The following is a 23208-nucleotide window of genomic DNA, read 5'->3' as shown; positions in this document are numbered from 1 at the left end:
CATAAGACGTTGCAGCCGTGTAGGTCAGCATATTGAATATGCCGGAAAGTCACAAAAGAGAGGGGTGAAAATATCATCTATACTATATGCATATATGGCAGGTGGGGCTGTAGTTTAAGTTTTGCATAAAGCAATTTTTTCCTACAACAAGAGAGAAGTTAAAGAAAAATTTACTACATTGTTGGTTGTTAATGAGAAGGTTCCACCAACCATTTCTCATACCCAAGTTATTAATATTATCCACATCAAATAGATTTAATGTTGTTGAGAATTCCTGACAACTTCAGTTCCTTCGGCTCAAGTTGTCCATGACCGTGGACATGGCTAATCGATTAGGTTTGAGTACTCTGCAAAGTTTTGCACACGTTCCCCACAAGATTTGATTGCCTCTGTTGAAGTCCTCGCACTTCAGGGTGTTTGAGAACCGGATGATCAAAACATGGTCTTTCAACGGGTTCCTTTGAGACTCCGTCGGTGCCCATCCAATCCTACTGTTCTTCTACATCTCGTAGCACCGCCCGTCCAGAGTCACCACGTTGTCCAACCAAGCCAAAGCCCATAATGACTTGTGGATGTGCAGGTAAGCATTGGGTCTTGAAATATCCATCCATATCTTTGAGCATGGGTGAAGCTTTCCGCAAGATGTCATGGCGCTTATCCATCTATCCCGGGTCCTCCACTGGTTTTCCCACGGAACCCATCTGAACCATCGTTCACCCAGAGGTATATTTTGTTCTGAGGTCTTGCAAGTCTTGGAGTCTTCAGGTCTTGATTATTAAGTTTCTCGCAACACTCATGATAAACAATCAACCAAACCCCGTCTACTAGGAGCATAGCAAAATAACGTCCCGGCCAAAGTAACAAGCGTTCAGGGGTGCCTATCATAACATACTACTCAATAAACAAATTTTCCAAGTACCTACTTGCATTAAATGGGTGAAGAAGGTTGAAACTGATGCAATAAAACCATAGGTAAAAATATGACCAATGTGAAATTTCCACGTATTACTTGATGAAGATGGTCGCTCTCATAATCCTGATAATTCTACTCGCCACACTCCAAGCAATCTATCGTAAACGAATATCATTCAATAAACATTCATGCCAAAAGTAAGAACCAAAAGAACATAAGAACAAAACATGTCTTGGTGCAAAATACAACATACTTAGGTTTAATAAAAAAATAGGGCCTTATGGTGTTGTAAAAGGAAAGGTGCAAGGGGTCAACTCAAAAGAGACAAAGGATGATAAACTATTACTATATAAGCTCGACTTGCATACACTATGGGAGATGATGAAAAATATTGGGAGAACAACATGAATGTTGTTTGACCAATAGTATAATACATAAGAATTTAGTTGCAAAAAAATTGAAATGGAGCATTACAACGCAAGTTATAGCGAATTGAAGTATGAATAGAATTTGAATTCCATAAAGGTCAAAAGTATTTGAATTGGAGCATGGTTGTTACGAATAGAAAGTACATAACACAAGTGTTTAAGGGAAAAAGGAATCAATTGAAAAGGTGTTACGATTCGCAAGATAAGATCAAAGGAATGTTCGACTACAAATTTGAATCGCTCAAATTTGTAATGTTCAAAGCTCGAAACTAATGATGCTACTGGATATACAAGATCAATATGAACATGTAGAAAAAAGAATTACTAGATTTAAAAAAGCGGATCAAAAGATACAAATACTTCAATATAACATTGAATCAGCTTAGAACGATGTGAGCACTTTTGGTCACTAATAGATAAATCTGATTTGATCAAAATTATAAGTTGGAAAGTTAAAACTAATGATACAAACGGGACGATTACTTTGGTACGAATCCGAGGCAATTGGATTAGCTACCGATAAAAAGATATGATCAAAAGAAGTTTGAAAATGAATCTGAACAAATTTCAAAATTTGAAAATTTCAAAAAGTTGATATGATAGGTTCACCGGATAGGTGTGATCAAGATGAAACTCTAGGCATTGGTTTCATCTAATTCGGATAAACATGTAAAAAGTTATGGCTATTTGAAAAATGAGGGCCAAGCTGTTTTACGGAAGAAAAGTGCTATGTCTAAAAGAGTTCTAGGACTAATGTGTAAATACAGAGTCTAATTTATAAATTTAATTACTCTACCGTATACTAGTGTAGGAATACTAGTCTATAAATAATAAATTATGGGGGTATAAAAGAAAAATACGAAGAGAAATATCTTTAGAATACAAAGTAAGAAAAAAATCCAAAGAGGAGACCACTTCCAGAAATCCCGGCGGAGAGAAGAAAATATTTTTATTCAATAAACCTAGTCAAACCAAAAGATTGATTTAACCCGAAGTAGATGATTTTTGGATGCTCCTATGAATCTATATTTATAGGTGGAAAGAAGGTCTAATAGTCATTAGATAGGCAATGTGGGACTAAACATAGACGAAAAGAGGAGAAAAGGAGGGAGAGGAGCCGCATGGGCCAAAAGGATTCGGCCAGCCGCATGCGAAAATCCGGCAAGTTTTTTTTTACTTAGATGAATAGTACCGAGTGAACAATGCTTTTTTGTTTTTTTGAAAATAAACAGCGAAAACGAATATAAACGAAATTAAAAAGATATTTTATATAGGCATATTAGATATCAAAATAATCAAAATAAAATTTCCTACAACATGAACATATTTTCAAGACCAAATAAAATACTTTTAAAAAACATATTTTTTTGCAGTAACTTTAAAATGAAAAGGAATTTTAATTTCAAAGAAATTGCAAATACATAAAATTTGATTCAAGACATTGTCTTTGATTTTGGAGTGTCATTTTCCTCCTCTCATTTGATTTTTTTATCAGAGAGTTTTGAAAATACTCAAACTCAAAATTGAATAGGGATTCAAAATAGAAAATTTTGGGAAAGTTATTTTATTCCCTCTCATTATTTTTTTAAAAAGTTTCAAATTCCACTCAATTTTAAACAATCAATCACATATCATTCAAACAACACAAAAAATCCTAATTATCTATTTGTTATAACATTCCAAAATTTATAATTTGGGATGTTACAAACTACCACACTTAAAATGAATCTCGTCCTCGATATTCGAAGAGGCTAGAAAGAAAAGGTTAGGGTTTGGGGTCTTCTAACAAATCCAGTCTCCTGCAAGGTGGGGTGCTACCACACTTAAAATAAGAGTTATCGGTCCCTCAAAATTTTAACAATCCTCTAGGGTCTTTGCATCTGGCCCCTCACATTCTTGAGGGTAACTTCTTTGGTGACGCGCTTCCATTATATTGATAACGTTTCCATAAAAAACGAGGGTTCTTCTATTGATATAATCTTGTTCCGTCACTGGGTCTTCTTATCTGACAAGTCTCGTGATCATTCTAAATAACCTATCGATGATTCTCATGGTGGTCTACCATTTGTGGTTATCCTGCAGTGAGAAGGGTCATGGCTTCATCCTCACCGTAAAATTTTCCAACACGTGAAACAAATGCCATGTACATGGGTTTTCATTATACCATTCTAAGGCTTAAACAAAAGCTTCAGAGAACGTCGTCTCTCACTATGGGTAAGTCTCTCAGATTTACCATTCCGAATAGCAAGAGAATGAAAAGAGTAAGTCTTCATGGTGATCAATCCATTCCGCACCCAAATCATTACTCTGTATAAGGTTTAGCGAACTCGCATTCTAACACTTGGACATCTTCACAAGCTTTGCAGAATTTCTCTTGTACACGAACGAAGTTCGTACGAATCCAATGATTCTGCAAGCTGAACAAACATCTATCGTTACTTCACTACTCTCAGGTTTTCGCATGCTCCTAAGAAAATATTTGCTGACAAGTCATAGCTTATTCCTTCATGCTCTTGGGGCAACCTTCATGAAAATCTTGGGATGCATCCTTGTACAGGTTGTATTCCTTGAACTCATTTTCCTTTCCATTGGTATGTGAACCAATAAATGTGTTTGTTAATCATAATAATTCCTTCCTTTCATCTTCATTCTATTCTCAAAATTCCACTTCAAAAGTACCTGGTTACAAATGTTGTCACCCACATAGTTTGATATGGTCCAACATTTCCTTCAATGGTATTCAGTGGGTTTGGCTCCTTGGTATGCATGGTACATTCTTACTTATTGGATCCTGTGGGTTTACCGATTACTACAACACTTAAAATGAAATATACTAACGCCTGCATAGACAATATTTTCTCATATCCTCAAAAATGGTCAGAGATCTTTGTTCATAGAGAAACAACTCATATAATTTCAACATAGGAAAACATGAGACAATAAATTTCCATTGTTTTATGAAGTTATTACAATTCTCAGAGACTTCCGTTACAAAATTTAACTCCATAAACTCATGATATCAAGAGGGCTTCATGTTACACTTATTGCCATTGCCAAAACTTAACTACTCCATCTTTAGCTTTCTTCCCCTGTGGTAAATTACTAGCATAATGTCCTGCTTCCTTGCAATGAAAACAAATGAGTTCTGACAAGTCTCGGGGCTTCTTGGTGTTTGCTATTACTCCTTGGTTTTCATGCTTCCTTCTTGGGCACATATCGTTGTAGTGGCCCAATTCCTTATACTTGAAACATCTGATATGACTCAGGTCTTTATGTGTTGGGATTTGACTCTGGCTGGTGTACTTTCTCTTCTTTCCGGACTGCTTCATTCTGGTTAGTACTTCTAACTCATGAGGATCAAACTCTACTTTTTCTGTCGGGAAGTCCCGCAGACACTCTTGGCTTTCCTTGATGCACTCGTGTGAAGAATGTCCTGCTTCACCACATGAGTAGCATGCATTGGAGAAAAAAAACTGGTTAGGCTTTGTCCATCAGGGTCTTCTATATTTTCCTTCATCACATGTTCTTCTAGAATCCTGTTCTTGGGCGTTTCTTTCATTGCTTCTTCCTGCTGCTTGACAACTTGTTGCACCTTGGGGTAAATGTGAAACTGAACTGGGTAGTGGGTGGTTCCTTCACACAAGAAGCAAGTCACCTGACTAGTTGGGCATTCCTCCGTTGGGTGATTTTCTTCACAATGGGTGCATCCATCCTTGTGTTCTTCCTGGGTGTGTCCTATTTCTCCACAGATCTTCAATGCACAAGGCTTCTTCATCGGGCTTTCATAGCACTTTTGAATAAGACGGGATCTTAACAGAGTCTTCTTGAATTCGTCCCAAGTTTCTGCTCCACTAAATCCTTGTGTGGCATGATGCATTTTCCACGAGATAGCAGCACTTTCGCGTAAAGTACTGAAGAGCGTGTGCCACTTCATATTTCCTTGAAATCAAATTGCTCCCAAAGTGGTTCTCCATGTTCTGAATCCATATTTCAGCCTTCAGCTGGATCATTGGTCTAGAGATTACAAGTCCAGCTTCATACGCCATCTATTGGGTCCAAGGTTTTTTTGGGATGAGATGGGTAAGAGAGAAAGGGAAAGAGGGAGATACACACAATACAAACAATATTTTTGAGAATATGTTTTATTTGTGGCTATCGGAAAACACACACAAATGACGACTCACAAATCATCGTATCTAACATCGATATATAACAGGGGTTTGGACTTCTAATGGCCATATAAATATTGGAACGCTTCAGGGTCTTTGAATTTCCTCGGTTCTTCAGAGTCTTCAATTTGTGCAGCTTCAATTCTTCAAATGCATGGTGAAATCCTCTTTAATTTGAAGTGGGACTCGGTTGATCCTTCATGTGGTCAAAGGGGAAAGAGTATTGTCTAACTATTTGAGGTGGGAGAACATTTGATGAAATCAGAAGAGATGATAAGTAAAGGATGTTCTTGGAAATAAAATTTTAGAGAGATCCTTTACTAAGGGGTTTCCAGTTTCTAGGGTCACGTCCTACAGTCAACCTGGCTCTCATACCATACCTGTAGCGACCCGACTCAAAACGAGTCAAGCCTCTATGTATCTGTGCCATCCCTGGATCAGTATGCTGGCATACACAGTACATCAATGTATATATCAAAGTGCAATCACATGTAAATAACGTAAAACTGATATATACCTCAAAGTCTCAGCGGAAAACAGTCAAGGGAGTGGAGTCCCAATAAACACCAACGGCAGGTTGAGTGCAGACCATAATCCTGAATCGTACTCTTACTCGTCGAAGAAAAATATCTGCAACATAAGACGTTGCAGCCGTATAGGTCAGCATATTGAATATGCCGGCAAGTCACAAAAGAGAGGGGTGAAAATATCATCTATACTATATGCATATATGGCAGGTGGGGGTGTAGTTTAAGTTTTGCATAAAGCACATTTTTCCTACAACAAGAGAGAAGTAAAAGCAAAATTTACTACATTGTTGGTTATTAATGAGAAGGTTCCTCCAACCATTTCACATACCCAAGTTATTAATATTACCCCACATCAAATAGATTTAATGGTGTTAAGAATTCCTGATAACTTCAGTTCCTTCGGCTCAAGTTGTCCATGACCGTGGACACGGCTAATCGATTAGGTTTGAGTACTCTACAAAGTTTTACACATGTTCCCCACAAGATTTGATCGCCTCCGTTGAAGTCCTCGGACTTCAGGGTGTTTGAGAACCGGATGATCAAAACATGGTCTTTCAACGGGTTCCTTTGAGCCTCTGTCGGTGCCCACCCAATCCTACCGTTCTTTTATATCTCGTAGCACCGCCCGTCCAGAGTCACCACGTTGGCCAACCAATCCAGAGCCCATAATGACTTGTGGCTGTGTAGGTAAGCATTGGGTCTTGAAATATCCATCCATCTCTTTGAGCTTGGGTGAAGCTTTCCACAAGATGTCATGGCGCTTCTCCATGGATCTCGGGTCCACCGCTGGTTTCCCAGGGAGCCCATCTCAACCGTCCTTCACCCAGAGGTATATTTCGTTCTGAGGTCTTGCAAGTCTTGGAGTCTTCGGGTCTTGATTATTAAGTTTCTCACAACACTCATGATAAACACTCAAACAAACCCTGTCTACTAGGAGCATAGCAAAATAACGTCCCGGCCAAAGTAACAAGGGTTCAGGGGTGCCTATCATAACATCCTACTTAATAACCAAAGTTTCCAAGTACCTACTTGCATGCAATGGGTGAAGAAGGTTGAAACTAATGCAATAAAACCATAGGTAAAAATATGATCAATGTGAACTTGCCACGTATTACCTGATGAAGATGGTTGCTCTCATAATCCTGATAATTCTACTCGCCATACTCCGAGCAATCTATCGTAAACGAATAGCATTCAATAAACATTCATGCCAAAAGGAAGAACCAAAAGAACATAAGAACAAAACATGTCTTGGTGCAAAATACAACATACTAAAGTTTAATAAAAAAAATAGGGCCTTATGGTGTTGTAAAAGGAAAGGTGAAAGGGGTCAACTCAAAAGAGTCAAAGGATGATAAACTATTACTAAGCTCGACTTGCGTACACTATTGGAGATGATAAAAAATATTGGGAGAACAACATGAATGTTCTTTGACAAATAGTATAAGACACAATAATTTAGTTGCAAAAAAATGAAATGGAGCACTACAACGCAAGTTATAGCGAATTGAATTATGAATAGAATTTGAATTCCATAAAGGTCAAAAGTATTTGAATTGGAGCATGGTTGTTCTGAATAGAAAGTACATAGCATGAGTGTTTAAGGGAAAAAGGAATCAATTGAAAAGGTGTTACGATTTGCAAGATAAGATCAAATGAATGTTCGAATACAAATTTGAATCGCTCAAATTTGTAAGGTTCAAAGGTCGAAACTAATGATGCTACTGGATATAGGAGATCAACATGAACATGTAGAAAAAAGAATTACTAGATTTAAAATATCGAATCAAAAGATACAAATACTTCAATATAACATTGAGTCAGCTTAGAACGATGTTAACACTTTTGGTCACTAATATATAAATATGATTTGATCAAAATTATAAGTTGAAAAGTTAAAACTAATGATACAAACGGGAAGATTACTTTGATACGAATCCGAGGCAATTGGATTCATCTAAAACGAACCTACGGATAAAAAGATATGATCAAAAGAAGTTTGAATATGAATCTGAACAAATTTCGAAATTTGAAAATTTCAAAATGTTGATATGATAGGTTCACCGGATAGGTGGGATCAAGATGAAACTCTAGGCGTTGGTTTCATCTAATTCGGAAAAACGAGTAAAAAGTTATGGTTATTTGAAAAATGAGGGCCAAGGTGTTTTACGGAAGAAAAGTGATAGGTCTAAAAGAATTCTAGGACTACTGTGTAAATACGGAGTCTAATTGATAAATTTAATTATTCTACCGTATACTAGTGTAGGAATACTAGTCTATAAATGATAAACTACGTGGGTATAAAAGAATAATACGAAGAGAAATACCTTTAGAATACACAGTAAGAATTAAGTCCAAAGAGGAGACCACTTCCAGAAATCCCGTCGGAGAGAAGAAAATATTTTTATTCAATAAACCTAGTCAAGCCAAAAGATTGATTTAACCTGAAGTAGATGATTTTTGGATGCTCATATGGATCTATATTTATAGGTGGAAAGAAGGTTTAAAGTCAATAGATAGGCAATGTGGGACTAAACATAGACGAAAAGAGGAGAAAAGGAGGGAGAGGAGCCGCATGGGGCAAACGGATTCGGCCAAGCGCATGCGAAAATCCGGCCAGCTTCTTTTTTCTTTCTACTCGGATGAACAGTACCGAGTGAATAGTGCCTTTTTGTTTTTTTGAAAATAAACAACGAAAACGGATATAAACGAAATTAAGAAGATATTTTATATAGGCATATTATATATCAAAATTATCAAAATAAAATTTCCTACAACATGAACATATTTTCAAGACCAAATAAAATACTTTAAAATATATATTTTTGCAGTAACTTTAAAATGAAAAGGAATTTAAATTTCAAATAAATTGCAAATACTTAAAATTTGATTCAAGACATTGTCTCTGATTTTGTAGTGTCATTTTCCTCCTCTCATTTGATTTTTTTATCACAGAGTTTTGAAAATACTCAAACTCAAAATTGAATAGGGATTCAAAATGGAAAATTTTGGGAATGTCATTTTATTCCTTCTCATTATTTTTTAAAAAAGTTTCAAATTCCACTCAATTTCAAACAATTAATCACATATCATTCAAACAAAAAAAATCCTAATTATCTATTTGTTATAACATTCCAAAATTTATAATTTTGGGATGTTACACTTGTTCCGCAACTCCTACCGGCGAGTTCGGTCCAAGGTTGCAGAGCTGAACGAGTGTCGTAGTCGATCATGCAATGGTACATAAAGTAAATTGACACAGAGAAGTAGAGGGGAGTCTTTATTTATTAATCATTGATCAAGTCTGTGTGGAATGGGGTGCTCTCCTCTTTATATAGCCTAGCGATAGGGTATAAGTGCCCACTTTAACATTAAGTGGAGGGACTTGGTCCATGTTGCGCCAATGACTTGTTCCAAAGAAGGCCCAAGTTTTCCAACACTCCCCTTGGGCAGTTATCCGTATATCCATGTCTCAAAACTCCAAAAAACCCAGTGGGCAAAAAATATGGAGAAAGCGCACATAATATACGTTGTTGTATTGCATGAATTGCCTTGTCAAAAACCTTAGGTGAGAAACATCAGGAAAACTCACTCAAGGGAAAAAGAGTACAATCCACTCAACCACCCGGTTGAGTATTCAATCATCGGGATCGAGATTTTAGCGATGTGTTTGTGAAGTTTCTTCCCCTAAACCTTGCATCTCTCTAAGTCTCTTCATACCGATTCCACGCACACATCTCTCAGAGGATGCTCGTGGTAATGATTTAGTGAACATATCAGCAAGATTGTTACACGACTTAGTATGCAAAATTCTCACCTCATTTAATTGTTGCAGTTCGTGTGCATACAAGAACTTGGGAATAGTATGCTTTGTGAGGTTACTCTTCACATAACCCATCTAAAATTGTGTAACACAATCCGCATTATCTTCATAGGTAATGGTAGGGGTATGTACGGTGTTCAGCCCACACATCTGTGGAATGTGGCTGATCATCCGCCGAAGCAATACACATTCCTTTGACTCTTCGAATAGTGCCATGATTTCCAAGTGGTTCGTGTAGGTCGACACAAGAGTTTGCTTGGTTGATCTCTAGTAAAATGCAGTTGCACCACAAAGGAAAACATATCCACTCCGTGATTTGCGATCATGCCGGCCCGATAAGTACCCAGCATCGGCATAGCCTATAAGAGATGGGTCTTGATTCCTTTTATAAAATAGGCCAAGATCTTTGGTCCCTTGCAGGTAACAGAAGACGTCCTTGATACCTTTCCAATGTCTCTTGGTAGGTTAAGAACTGTACCTAGCAAGCAAACTGACGGCGAAAGCAATGTGTGGCCATGTATAGTTTGCGAGGTACATGAGTGCTCCAATTGTACTCAGGTAAGGAACCATTCGTCCTAGAGTTTCCTCCCCCTCTTCCTTAGGCCTAAACGGGTCCTTGTCTGGCTGTAAAAATGTCCCGACCATTGGGGTCTTAGAAGGATATGCCTTATCAAATCCAAATATTTCCAACACCTTCTACGCGTAGGCGAACTGGTGCACTAGAATCCCATCAGGGGAATGTTCAAGTTGCAGACCTAGACAGAACTTGGTTTTACTCAAATCCTTCATCTCGAATTCTGACATCAGGTAGGAACTTGCATACTCAATATCCTCAGGTGTACCGATTATGTTTAAATCGTCCACATACACTGAGATTATATAGAATCCATCTTGGGATCACCGTATAAAAACACATGGACAATCTTTATTGCCAGTGTAGCCCTTGTGATGAAGGAAATCTCTTAGGAGATTATACCACATTCTGTGAGACAGTCTAAGTCCATACGATGCCTTTTGAAGTTGAACACTGTATATACTCATGTTTGCTCTATCATGGTTCGGAACAGGGATACCTTGAGGAACCTTAATGTATATGTTCGAATCCAAGTTACCATACAGGTAAGTAGTGACAACATCCATTAATTTCATTTTCAAGCCCATGTTTAGTGCCATTGAGATCAAGTATCTAAAGGTATCTCCATCTATGACTGGGGAATAGGTCTCCTCAAAATCGACACCAGGTCGTTGAGTGAACGCTTGAGCAACGAGCCTTGCTTTGTACTATAGTACCTTATTATTTCCATCTCTCTTTCGAACAAAAACCCATCTATGGACAACAGGGAGAATGTGGGGAGGAGTTCGACAAACTGGTCCGAACAACTTCCTTTTGTTGATAGATAATAATTCAGCAGTAATTGCCTTCTGCCAATCTTTCCAATCCAACCTTTTCTTGCAATCAGCGAGCATTTTAGGCTCAGGGTCAAGATCTATGATTGATGCAATTTTCATAGCAAAGTTAACATCGACAATGAACGTTGCTTGGTTCAGAGACTCCCTCTTACAAATATAATTTATGGCCATTTTGTCATGGAGCAGATGTGGCGCTAATACTTGCTCTACCAAATTTCCCATTCCGGGAGCAAGGCCCTTTAGATTTCCCGCGCCGATGTGTGCACACACATCTCTGCTGGGTGTTTCTCCTATGGGAAAGTTTAAGTACGGAATTTCATGCACTGCATTTTTTGTACTTGTGCTAGGTATCGACTGGCTCCCCGTTTCACTTTGGGGAACTCTGGTGACAGGTTGTAATAAATCTCTCTTATCCTTTTTTGTCAGGCGTCCCCGAGTACTTGGGATTTGAGAAGCTGGATCTCTCGTCCTTTTAGGCCTTTGGACGGGAGCGGGTATACCATCATTTTTCTTTGGTATTTCAACCCTTTCTGGTGCATTATGCACATGCACATGTAATTTTGTCACATTCTTCAAGTCATTGAAGTGGTCAGGCAGTTGATTTGCTAATGACTGCAAATCTATTATCTTTGGACTTCTCTCTCAGTATGAGCAGTGCGCGGGTCTTGAGCGTGGATTCCCGTGGCATGCCACGTGATTTCTTGACTTTTATGATCAAGGGGTTGATTCTCTCCCCCTAAATTCGGGGAAAAAAGCTCATCAAAAATGCAATCAGCAAAACGAGCCGTGTGACAGTCACCTGTCATGGGGTCGAGATACCTGATTATGGACACAATCTCATAACCAACGTATATCCCCGACTTACAGAGCGGGCCCATTTCTGACCGATGGGGTGGTGGTATTGGTACATATATCTGGCAACCGAACCTACGAAGGTGGGAATTTTTTGGTACCGACCCTTGCGCAAGCTGAATACGAGAGTGGATGTTGTAGAACAACGGTCTAAAGTTGATGAGATTGGTCGTGTGTAACACTGCGTGGCCCCAACATGTAGTTGGTAAATTACAACCCTGAAGAAACGGTCGGGCTATGAATTTAATTATTTTAATCGATGCCTCGACAAGTCCATTTTGTGTATGAACATGCGGTACCGAGTGCTCAACTTTGATTCCCATTGCCATGCAATAATCATCGAACGCCTTTGAAGTGAATTCTCCAGCATTGTCCATTCGAATAGACTTTATACGATGATCAGGGAAATTATTCCTCATTTGTACGATTTGAGAGATCAACTTTTCAAAGGCATGGTTCCGTGTTGAAAGCAGGCAAAGGCTGGACCATTTAGAGGAAGCATCAATGAGCACCATGAGGTACCTAAACGGCCCCGTGAGGGGCTGAATTTGACCACATATGTCCCCTTGGATACGTTCCAAGAATGTGAGGATTTCGTCCCTCACCTTGAGAGGCAATGTTTTAATGACTAACTTACCCGTTGCGTACGCGGAGCATACAAAATCATCGGGATTTAGGAAGTTCTTCACGGTAACCTTATGACCATGTGAGTTGGTAATAATATTTTTGATCATCCTAAGTCCGGGGTGGCCTAACCAATCATGCGAGAGGCAGAAAAGTTCAGAGCTTCTAAAAACAGTCTTAAGTGTAGTGTACACAGGTGGTGCTAGTATTTTAGTGTAGTATAGTCCTGTGTCGAATTGAGGAAGCCTTTCGATATCATGTCTACCATAGTCATCACCGGTCTCAAACATGGAAACCATCAGCACAAATGTTTTTAAAGCTCAAAAAGAGTACGAGTCAACTCCGGGTACAACAATGCATCATAAGTGATCAAAGTTGTTCCCATAGGAAGTATGATAGTAGCTCGTCCGGAGCCAACTATGTTCGAACCACAGCCGGCGATTGTCATAATACTTCCCGGAGATTTTTTAATAGACTCAAAGTACTTAGTTGCTCGTAAAATGGTATGTGTGGTACTGCTATCAACAAGGCACATTTCCTCCACTCGGGTGCTAGAGGCGTTCTAAAATATGTCATCTGATTCATATAATGTAGTGAGGAAGAAACTACATCAATAACAAATGCACACATCTTACATCGTAACAAGCTATCAATTAATAAAGGAATAAATGGATGAATGTAAACACCATCCAATCGCCAAATGATGAATAAGGTTTTTGCTCCAATAGAGTACAACCCATCGGAGATGAATGTATCAATATAATAAAGGAATTATAAACAAACGGGAAGCTAAGAGAGTAAATGAGAGGGCATTCACTCTAGCCTAGATGTCAAGTCAACTAAGTATCTCCTCATAGGAGAACCTTTGTGAGGATAACATCAACACCGAGTCGATGGGGACGCCAATGGCTCTACCATGGGTACCTATAAGGTGCCGCCCTGGGATCCGATGGTGATCCCTCTGGACAATGTAGACCTACCCAAGTGGTTGTGCAACATTGGTTCTATTCCTCTCCTTGTGGACAAACAATGTGCGCCAGCCTCTCAAACCACTTTGTGAGAGTGACATAAATGGCTAGGGCACTTCATTCTGTCATGTACACATTACGCATGGTACCATGAAGGTGGAGGTGAAGTAAGTGCAGCAACCGACCATTCATCATAGGAGTTATTGGGATCATCAGGGTCTCCAAGCATATCGCCCTCTAGGGTCACTTGGACTCGAGGATGATCTCCTCATGTTGAATGACAAGGTGTGGTACCCTAGCCCATGCACTTTCGATGCATTCACCCTAGGAGTGGCGAAGACCATCTAGGTCCACAAGCCTATCACCCTCTAGGGTCACTCGGACCCGAGGATGATCTCCACGTTGAATGCTCGGCGGGGTAATAGAACCCCTTATGTGCCAACTCGATGGATTCCCGGTTTATTGATTTGGACCATCAACGATTATCAAGGGGGTACATCGGGTAATCCATGACATAAAAGTAATAATGATACATTTTATTCATCAATGTGATGTTCCGATATTTATAACATGCTAAAATATGCATTACATAGCGATTAAAAGTAAGCAACAATTAATCTACAACAGCAAAAGCATATAATAGAAGCATGTACATTAAGATAGCATGTTAAGAGCATCCTAGATGTGAAAAAATAGCTCTAAATCGAATTTCCGAGCCATTTTTATGCCAAAAATGCGTTCTTAACAAAAATGGGCTCTCAGCCCAATTCATCCATCACCACCCAACCCGACATTTTTCTGAACGCAGGGCCCAACAACCGCAGCCCATTAGCCAATAGGCCGGCCGAGCCAGCCCCATGCTTCCCAGGGCGTTAGGTTCCCTAGCGCCCGTACGGGTTGGCGGCGGCTGCCAAGCCGGCCAACAGGGGCGCGACAGGGGGCAAGCGCGGCTCCAACCGGCTAGCAGGGCGTGGCGGCGGATGGTGGCTCGGCGCGGCCATGGCCTGCGACTGGCGCGATCGGAGCGGCTAAGGTCTCCAGTGGAGGCGGGCGCGACGGGCGCGACCTAGGCGGGCGGCGACCATTGCCCACGCGGGCTTAGTTTGGCTCATGGGCGGTTGGCTGGCCAGCAGGCGTGGCGAAGTGTGGGGCGCGACACCCATATCAGCATAGCGGCTGGTGCACGCGTATCACGTGTGATGGTGGAGCAAGCGCGGCCGGAGGCTCCAGCGGGCAGACCGGGCGTGCGCATCGCGCGCGATGAAGGAGCGGGAGCGGGCGATGCCTAACAGAGCCATGGACAAACAGAGTGTGCGTGTTGGTGCAGGCACACTGCGTACACGTGCACACAACCGATGCATCGTGGCGGTGCCATGCTCGTCGGGAGCATGAACACCGTCTCCCAGTATGTAGTCAACAAGTTTCTAGTGAATGAGAGATCGATCTGCATTGGCGGGCGACAACCGGTCCACCGTGATATCGCGAGAAAAATCTACATCATAGGTAAAACTAATCCAAAAAATGAGGGATCACAAAAACGGAATCCCAATGACAATGGGAATCCATTTTTGCAACGAAATTTTGGATCCATACCTCCGCGAGAACGACGAAAGCTGCTCGATGCAGGCTTGACACACGCTTGATGGAGAGTTAGTGGAGCGAAGCATGCTGATAACTTGTTCCGCAACTCCTGCCAGTGAGTCCGGTCCAAGATTGCAGAGCAGAGTGAGCGTTGTAGTTGATCATGCACAGGTACAAAAATTTAATTGACACACAGAAGTAGAGGGGAGTCTTTCCTTATTAATAATTGATCAAGTCTTTGTACAATGGGGTGCTCTCCTCTTTATATAGCCTAGGGGTAGGGGATAAGTGCCCACTTTAACTTTAAGTGGAAGGACTTGGTCCATGTTGGGCCAATGACTTGTTCCACAGAAGGCCCATATGTTTCCCAGCAGTACTGTTTGTCTATAAGACTAGTACGGCTAGAGAGCAGAGTGATGCTCACCCCTCACCAGAGTTTATGGACCCCTCATCCATTTTCTCTCCCTTGTCTTCTTAATTATATTAAATTATTTTTTAAATAAATAATAAGTCTTTTTTCCGTGCGCGTGTAGCTGTCGATTCAGTTTTCGGGTTTGGTTTTTTTGACACGTGGGTCACCCTCTTGGTCAGGAAACCGATCTACCCACCCCCGCGTTGATTATCAGAAGAAGGGGCAACACTTCAACAGAGAGGAAATCGGACGTGATCAATAATAGAGAGTGGTATGAAGGGGAGGTCGGCGGTGGAAGCAAGACGACCCCATTGGTGGATGGTTTGAACATCATGATCATCACACTAAAGCCGCTCTTATTCACAACACATTTAAGGAAACACTAGGTTCCACTCATCAACATTTGGTTCTTCATGCACTCATCCAACACCGTCGTGAGGATGTACTAGAGTTTGAACCTCCCTTCACAAATCTGGAAATTTATGGGACATGCCTAGTGAGAAAAGTAGTGTGTGCATTTTTTCTTTATCATTTCTCTTCTTCCATTCTTCTCTCATGTCGCAATAATTAAAAAAGCGAGTAATTCATGACACAATTTTGTTTCTCAACTTAGTTAAATTAAATAAAACTATCCTTTCGTTTCGTAATCTCTTTTACTAATATAATAAATAATAAGTCTTTTTTGCCGCGCGCGTATCGCTGCTATTTTGCTTTTCGGTTTTGGGCTTCTTTTGGCTCGCGGGTCACCCACCTAGCCACGAAGCTGATCTGTCCATCCCCTCCGGTACCTAGCGGAGGAAGGTACGAAACCTTCAACGGAGAGGAGGTCGGATGGGATCAACAGGAGAGGATGGTAAGAAGGGGATGTCAGCTATGGAAGCAACACGACCCCATCGGTGGATGCTCTGAACGCCATGATCACCACACTAAAGCCGCTCTTATTCACAACACATTCAAGGAAACACTAGGATCCACTCATCAACATCTGCTTCTTCATGCACTCATGCAACACCATTGTGAGGATCTACAAGAGTTTGAACCTCCCTTCACAAAACTGGAAATTTATAGGACATGCCTAGTGAGAAAAGTTGTGTGTGGGTTTTTACTTTATCATTTCTATTCTTCCATTCTTCTCTCCTGTTTCAATAATTAAAAAAGCTAGTAATTCAAGACACAATTTTATTTCTCAGCTTTGTTAAATTTAAAAAAATATCCTTTCATTACCGAATCTATTTTAATAATACAATAGGTAATAAGTCTTTTTTTTCGCGCGCGTGTAGATGGTGATTCGATTTTTGAGTTGGGTTTTTTTCGATTGGTGGGTCACCCACCTGGTCAGAAAGTCATTACGTCGACCCGTCACGTTGCCTAGCGGAGGAAGGTGAGGACCCTTCAACGGAGAGGAAACCGGACGGGGTCAAGAAGAGAGGGTGGTATGAAGGGGAGGTCGGCGGTGGAAGCAAGATGACCCCATCGGTGGATGGTTTGAACATCATGATCACCAAACTAAAGCTTCTCTTCTTCACAACACATTCAAGGAAACACTAGGATACACTCATCAATATTTTCTTCTTGATGCAGTCATCCAACACCATCGTGAGGATCTACAAGAGTTTGAACCTCCCTTCACAAATCTGGAAAATTATTGGACATGCCTAGTGAGAAAATAAGTGTGTTGGTTTTCACTTTATCATTTCTCTTCTTCCATTCTTCTCTCGTGTCTCAATAATTAAAAAAACAAGTAATTCAAGGCACACTTTTGTGTCTCAACTTTGTTCAATTAAACAAAAATATCCTTTCGTTTCTGAATCTCTTTTACTAATATAATAAATAATAAGTCTTTTTTGCCGCGCGCATGTAGTTGGTGATTCGATATTCGAATTTGGGCTTTTTTTGACTGCTGGGTCACCCACCTGGTTAGGAATACGATGTGCCTAGCGGAGGAAGGCGTGGACTCTTCAATGGAGAGGAAACCGGATGGGATCAAGATGAGAGGGTGGCATGAAGGAGATGTTGATGGTGGAAGCAAGACGACCCAATCGGTGCATACTTTGAACGTCATGATCACCACACTAAAGACGCTCTTATTCACAACACATTTAAGGAAACACTAGGTTCCACTCATCAACATGTGCTTCTTCATGCACTAGTCCAACACCATCGTGAGGATCTACAAGAGTTTGAACCTACCTTCACAAAACTGGAAATTTATGGGACATGCCTAGTGAGAAAAGTAGTGTGTGGGTTATTTCTTTATCATTTCTCTTCTTCCACTCTTCTCTCATTTCTCAATAATTGAAAAAGCCAGTAATTCAAGACAAAGTTTTGTTTCTCAACTTTGTTAAATTAAAAAAAAACATCCTTTCGTTTTTGACTCTCTTTTACTGATATAATAAATAATAAGTACTTTTTGCCACACGCGTGTCGCTGCTGATTCAGTTCTCGGGTTTGCGCTTTTTTCGGCTAGCGGGTCACCCACCTCGTCAGAAGCCAATCTGTCCATCCCCCGCGTTACCTAGCGAAGGAAGTCACCAAACCTTTAATGGAGAGGAGGTCAGATAAGATCAAGAAGAGAGGGTGGTATGAAGGGGGTGTCGGCGGTGGAAGCAAGATGACCCCATCGGTGGATGCTTTGAACGTCTTGATCACCACACTAAAGCCGTTCTTATTCACAACACATTCAAGGAAACAATTGGATCCACTCATCAACATTTGCTACTTCATTCACTCATCCAACACCATCGTGAGGATCTACAAGAGTTTGAAGCTCCCATCACAAAAAGGGAATTTATGAGACATGCCTAGTGACAAATGAAGTGTGTGGGTTTTTTCTTTATCATTTTGCCTCTTCTATTCTTCTTTCGTGTCTCAATAATTAAAAAAATACACAAGACACAATTTTGTTTCTCAACTTAGCTAAATTAAATTAAAATATTCTTTCGTTTTTGAATCTCTTTTACTAATATAATAAATAATAACTCTTTTTTGCCGCGCACGTGTTGCTGGTGATTCGGTTTTCAGGTTTGGGCTTTTTTCCGCTGGCGGGTCACCCACCTCGTGAGAAGACGATCTGTCCATCCCCCGCCTTGCCTAGCAGAGGAAGGCACGAACCCTTCAACGGAGTGGAGGTCGGTTGGGAGCAAGAAGATAGGGTGGAATGGACAGAAGGTCGACGGTGGAAGCAAGACGACCCCATCGGTGGATGCTTTGAACGTCATGATCACCACAATAAAGCCGCTCTTATTCACAACACGTTCAAGGAAACACTAGGATCCACTCATTAACGTTTTCTTCTTCATGCACTCATCCAACACCATCGTGAGGCTCTACAAGAGTTTGAACCTCCCTTCATAAAACAAGAAATTTCTGAGACATGCCTAGTGACAAATGAAGTGTGTGGGTTTTTCTTTATCATTTCTCTTCTTCGATTCTTCTCTCCTGTCTCAATAATTTTAAAAGCCAGTAATTCAAAACATAGTTTTGTTTCTCCAGTTAGTTAAATTAAATAAAAAGATTCTTTTGTTTCTTAATCTCTTGTACTAATGTAATAACTAATAAGTATTTTTTGTCGCACGTGTGTCGCTGCTGATTTGGTTTTCAGGTTTGGACATTTTTCTGCTAGTGGGCCACCCACCTCGTCACAACCGATCAGTCCATCCACCGCTTTGCCTAGCGGAGGAAGGCACAGACCCTTCTATGGAGAGGAGGTTGGATGGGATCACGAAGAGAGGGCGGTATGGAGGGGAGGTCAGCAGTGGTAGCAAGACGACCCCATTGGTGGATGATTTGAGCGTCATATTCACCACACTAAAGTTGCTCTTATTCACAACACATTCAAGGAAACACTAGGATCCACTCATCAACATTTTCTTCTTCATGCACTCATACAATGCCATTGTGAGGATCTACAAGAGTTTGAACCTCCCTTCGCAAAAGAAGAAATTTATGAGACATGCCTAGTGACAAATGAGGTGTGTGGGTTTTTTCTTTATCATTTCTCTTCTTTCGAACTTCTCTCCTGTCTAAATAATTTAAAAAGTGAGAAATTTAAATCACATTTTTTTCCCAACTTAGTTAAATGAAATAAACATATACGTTTGTTTCTAAATCTCTATTACTAATATAATAAATAATAAGTCTTTTTTGTCGCGCGTGTGTCTCTGCTGATTTGGTTTTCAGGTTTGAGCTTTTTTTGGCAGGCGGGTTACCCGCCTCGTCACAAGCCGACCTATCCATCCCCCGTGTTGCCTAGTGGAGGAAGGCACAAAACTTTCAATGGAGAGGACGTCGGATGGGATCAAGAAGAGAGGGTGGTATGGAGGGGAAGTCGGCGGTGGAAGCAAGATGACCCCATCGGTGGATGCTTTGAACGTCATGATCACCACACTAAAGCCACTCTTATTCACAACACATTCAAGGAAACACTAGGATCCACTCATCAAAATTTGCTTCTTAATGCACTCATCCAACATGATCATGAGTATCTACAAGAGTTTGAACCCCCCTTCTCAAAACAAGAAATTTATGAGACACGCCTAGTGACAAATGAAGTGTGTGGCTTTTTTATTTATCATTTCTCTTCTTCCGTACTTCTCTCATGTCTCAATAATTAAAAAAGCCAGTAATTCAAAACACATTTTTGTTCCCAACGTAGTTAAATAAAAATAAAATATTCTTTTGTTTCTGAATCCTTTTACTAATATAATAAATAATAAGTCTTTTTTCTGCGTGCGTGTTTGTACTGATTTTGTTTCGAGGTTTGTGCTTTTTTCTGCTAGCGGGTCACCCACCTCATCAGAATCCGACCTATCCATCCCCCATGTTGCCTAGCAGAGGAAGTCACGAACCCTTCAACCAAGAGGAGGTCGGATGGGATCAAGAAGAGAGGGTGGTATGGAGGGAAGGTCGGCGGTGGAAGCAAGACGACCCCATCGGTGGATGCTTTGAACGTCATGATCACCACACTAAAGCGGATCTTATTCATGTTGGAAATATGCCCTAGAGGCAATAATAACATAGTTATTATTATATTTCCTATTTCAAGATAATCGTTTATTATCCATGATAGAATTGTATTGAATGGAAACTCGGATACATGTGTGGATACATAGACAAAACATTGTTCCTAGTAAGCCTCTAGTAAGATGGTTCCGGTTCCTAGCCATAGATAAGTGTTGTCACTTGATAACGGGATCACATCATTAGGAGAATGATGTGATGGACAAGACTCAAACTATAAATGTAGCATGTGATCATGTTATTTTATTGCTACTGTTTTCTGCACGTCAACTATATACCTATGACCATGAGATCATGTAACTGACTAACACCAGAGGAATACCTTGTGTGTCTCAAACGTCGCAACGTAACTAGGTGACTATAAGGGTGCTCTACAGGTATCTCCGAAGGTGTCCGTTGAGTTAGCATGGATCAAGACTGGGATTTGTCACTCCGTATGACGGAGAGGTATCTCGGGTCCCACTGGGTAATACAACATCACAAACAAGCCTTGCAAGCAATGTGAATAAAGAGTTAGCCACGGGATTTTGTATTATGGAACGAGTAAAGAGACTTGCCGGTAACGATATTGAAATAGGTATAGAGATACCGACGATCGAATCTCGGACAAGTAACATACCGAAGGACAAAGGGAATGTTATACGTGATCAATTGTATCCTTGACATAGAGGTTCAACCATTATAGATCTTTGTATAATATGTAGGATCCAATATGGACATCCAGGTCCCGCTATTGGATATTGACCAGAGAGTGTCTCGGACATGTCTACATAGTTCTCGAACCCGCAGGGTCAGCACACTTAAGGCTCGGTGACGTTTCGGTATAGTTGAATTATTGATGTTGGTAACCAAATGTTGTTCGGAGTCCTATATGAGATGTGAGACGTCACAAGGGATTCTGGAATGTTCCGGAGACGAAGATTGATATATAGGAAGTACCCATTTCACTACAACAAAACATAGCTTTGGTAACACAGTAATGTAACACATAGTAAAATACGTTACAAATAAAATTCCAGTAACTCACAATTTGTGTTACAACAATGAAAAGTAACACATATTTTATAAGGCCCAAAAATGTGTTCCACGATATCGAACAAGTAAAATATAATTATGTGTTGGAGATAATGTGTTACGGATATTGACTATGTAACATGTAAATACGTGTTGGTGTTAATGTGTTACTCCATAGTGTTACAATGTCTATTATAGGGGAAAATACAAAATCAAAAATCAATTGCATGAGTATATAACCATGACCTTAATATATAGGTCCGACGCTTCAACATGAGATTATTTAATTAAAATAATATCATATTCAAATTGTACATTTTTTCTAATCAAATTTCATATATAATATGTTAAATTTGGAGTTATGATTTAGAAGATATGAGTATTTTAAAAACACATTTAATATATACTGCGAGTTTAATGTTAGAAACATCAGGGGGCTTTCTATAAAATAGCAAGACGGAATAAGAATACTTATTTCTTTTATTAGTAGGTATAGATAACATAATATTTTTATTTTTTGTTGCAACCCACGGGCATATTTGCTAGTTACTCCCTCCATTCCTAAATATAAGTCTTTTTAGATATTTCATTAAGAGACTACATACGAAACAAAATGAGTGAATATACACTCTAAAATATGTCTATATATATTCGTATGTAGTCCCTTGGTGGAATCATTAAAAGGACTTATATTTAAGAACCGAGGAAGTAGATCTCATATATTTATCCCTTTAATCCCCGCTAAACCCAATCTCCCACGATTACCTCATCTCCACAAACAGAAAAAAACGCATCTACCCATCTAACGAACCATCGAGTCGCCCAACATCGCCCACCTACGCCGCCGACCATCGCGTCGCCACCACCGCGCCGTCCCTACTGTGCTCCCACCACTAGGCCGCCCCACCACCGCGTCACCGTGCCGCCCTACCATCGCGTCGCCCCGCATCACCGAGCAACCACCACCGTGTACCCACCATTCGCCATTGCTGTTAGGTTTTCCTCACGATATCCTTTTCTTCCGCCATGGAGCGCCGCTGGCCGCACCGCGCCACCGCCCACGGCTCGACTCCGGACCGTGTCCACGGGACGCGTTCCTCTTGGAGCAAGCAGAGAAGCCCCCCTCCTAGCGGGAGTGCTAGAAGCAGCACCCAGCAAGCACGGACGGCACATCATCTCATCTCCCGTTCTCCGGCAACTGTGGAGGACGACCATGGCTGGCGAATACGAACACGAGGTGAGTAATGCCTTACTCTCTCTAATCTCACACACACATAGCTGGAATTGTGCGCTCTCTGTTTCACTGGTGGAGGAGTCGCCGCGGCACAACTCAGAGTCCTCTCTGAGATGCCATGGCTACTGCTTCTCCATTATCCATTGAGCAACTCCGGACTTCCCAAGCAGAGAGCTAGAGACTAAGACACCGAGGCAAGCAGGAGATATGTTCTTCACTGTTATGCTCGAG

The sequence above is a fragment of the Hordeum vulgare genome, chromosome 2H, assembly GCF_904849725.1.
Source record: "Hordeum vulgare subsp. vulgare chromosome 2H, MorexV3_pseudomolecules_assembly, whole genome shotgun sequence".
NCBI classification, from domain to species: Eukaryota; Viridiplantae; Streptophyta; class Magnoliopsida; order Poales; family Poaceae; genus Hordeum; species Hordeum vulgare.
The sequence above is the reverse complement of the archived record's forward strand: the minus strand, read 5'-3'. Positions refer to the sequence as shown.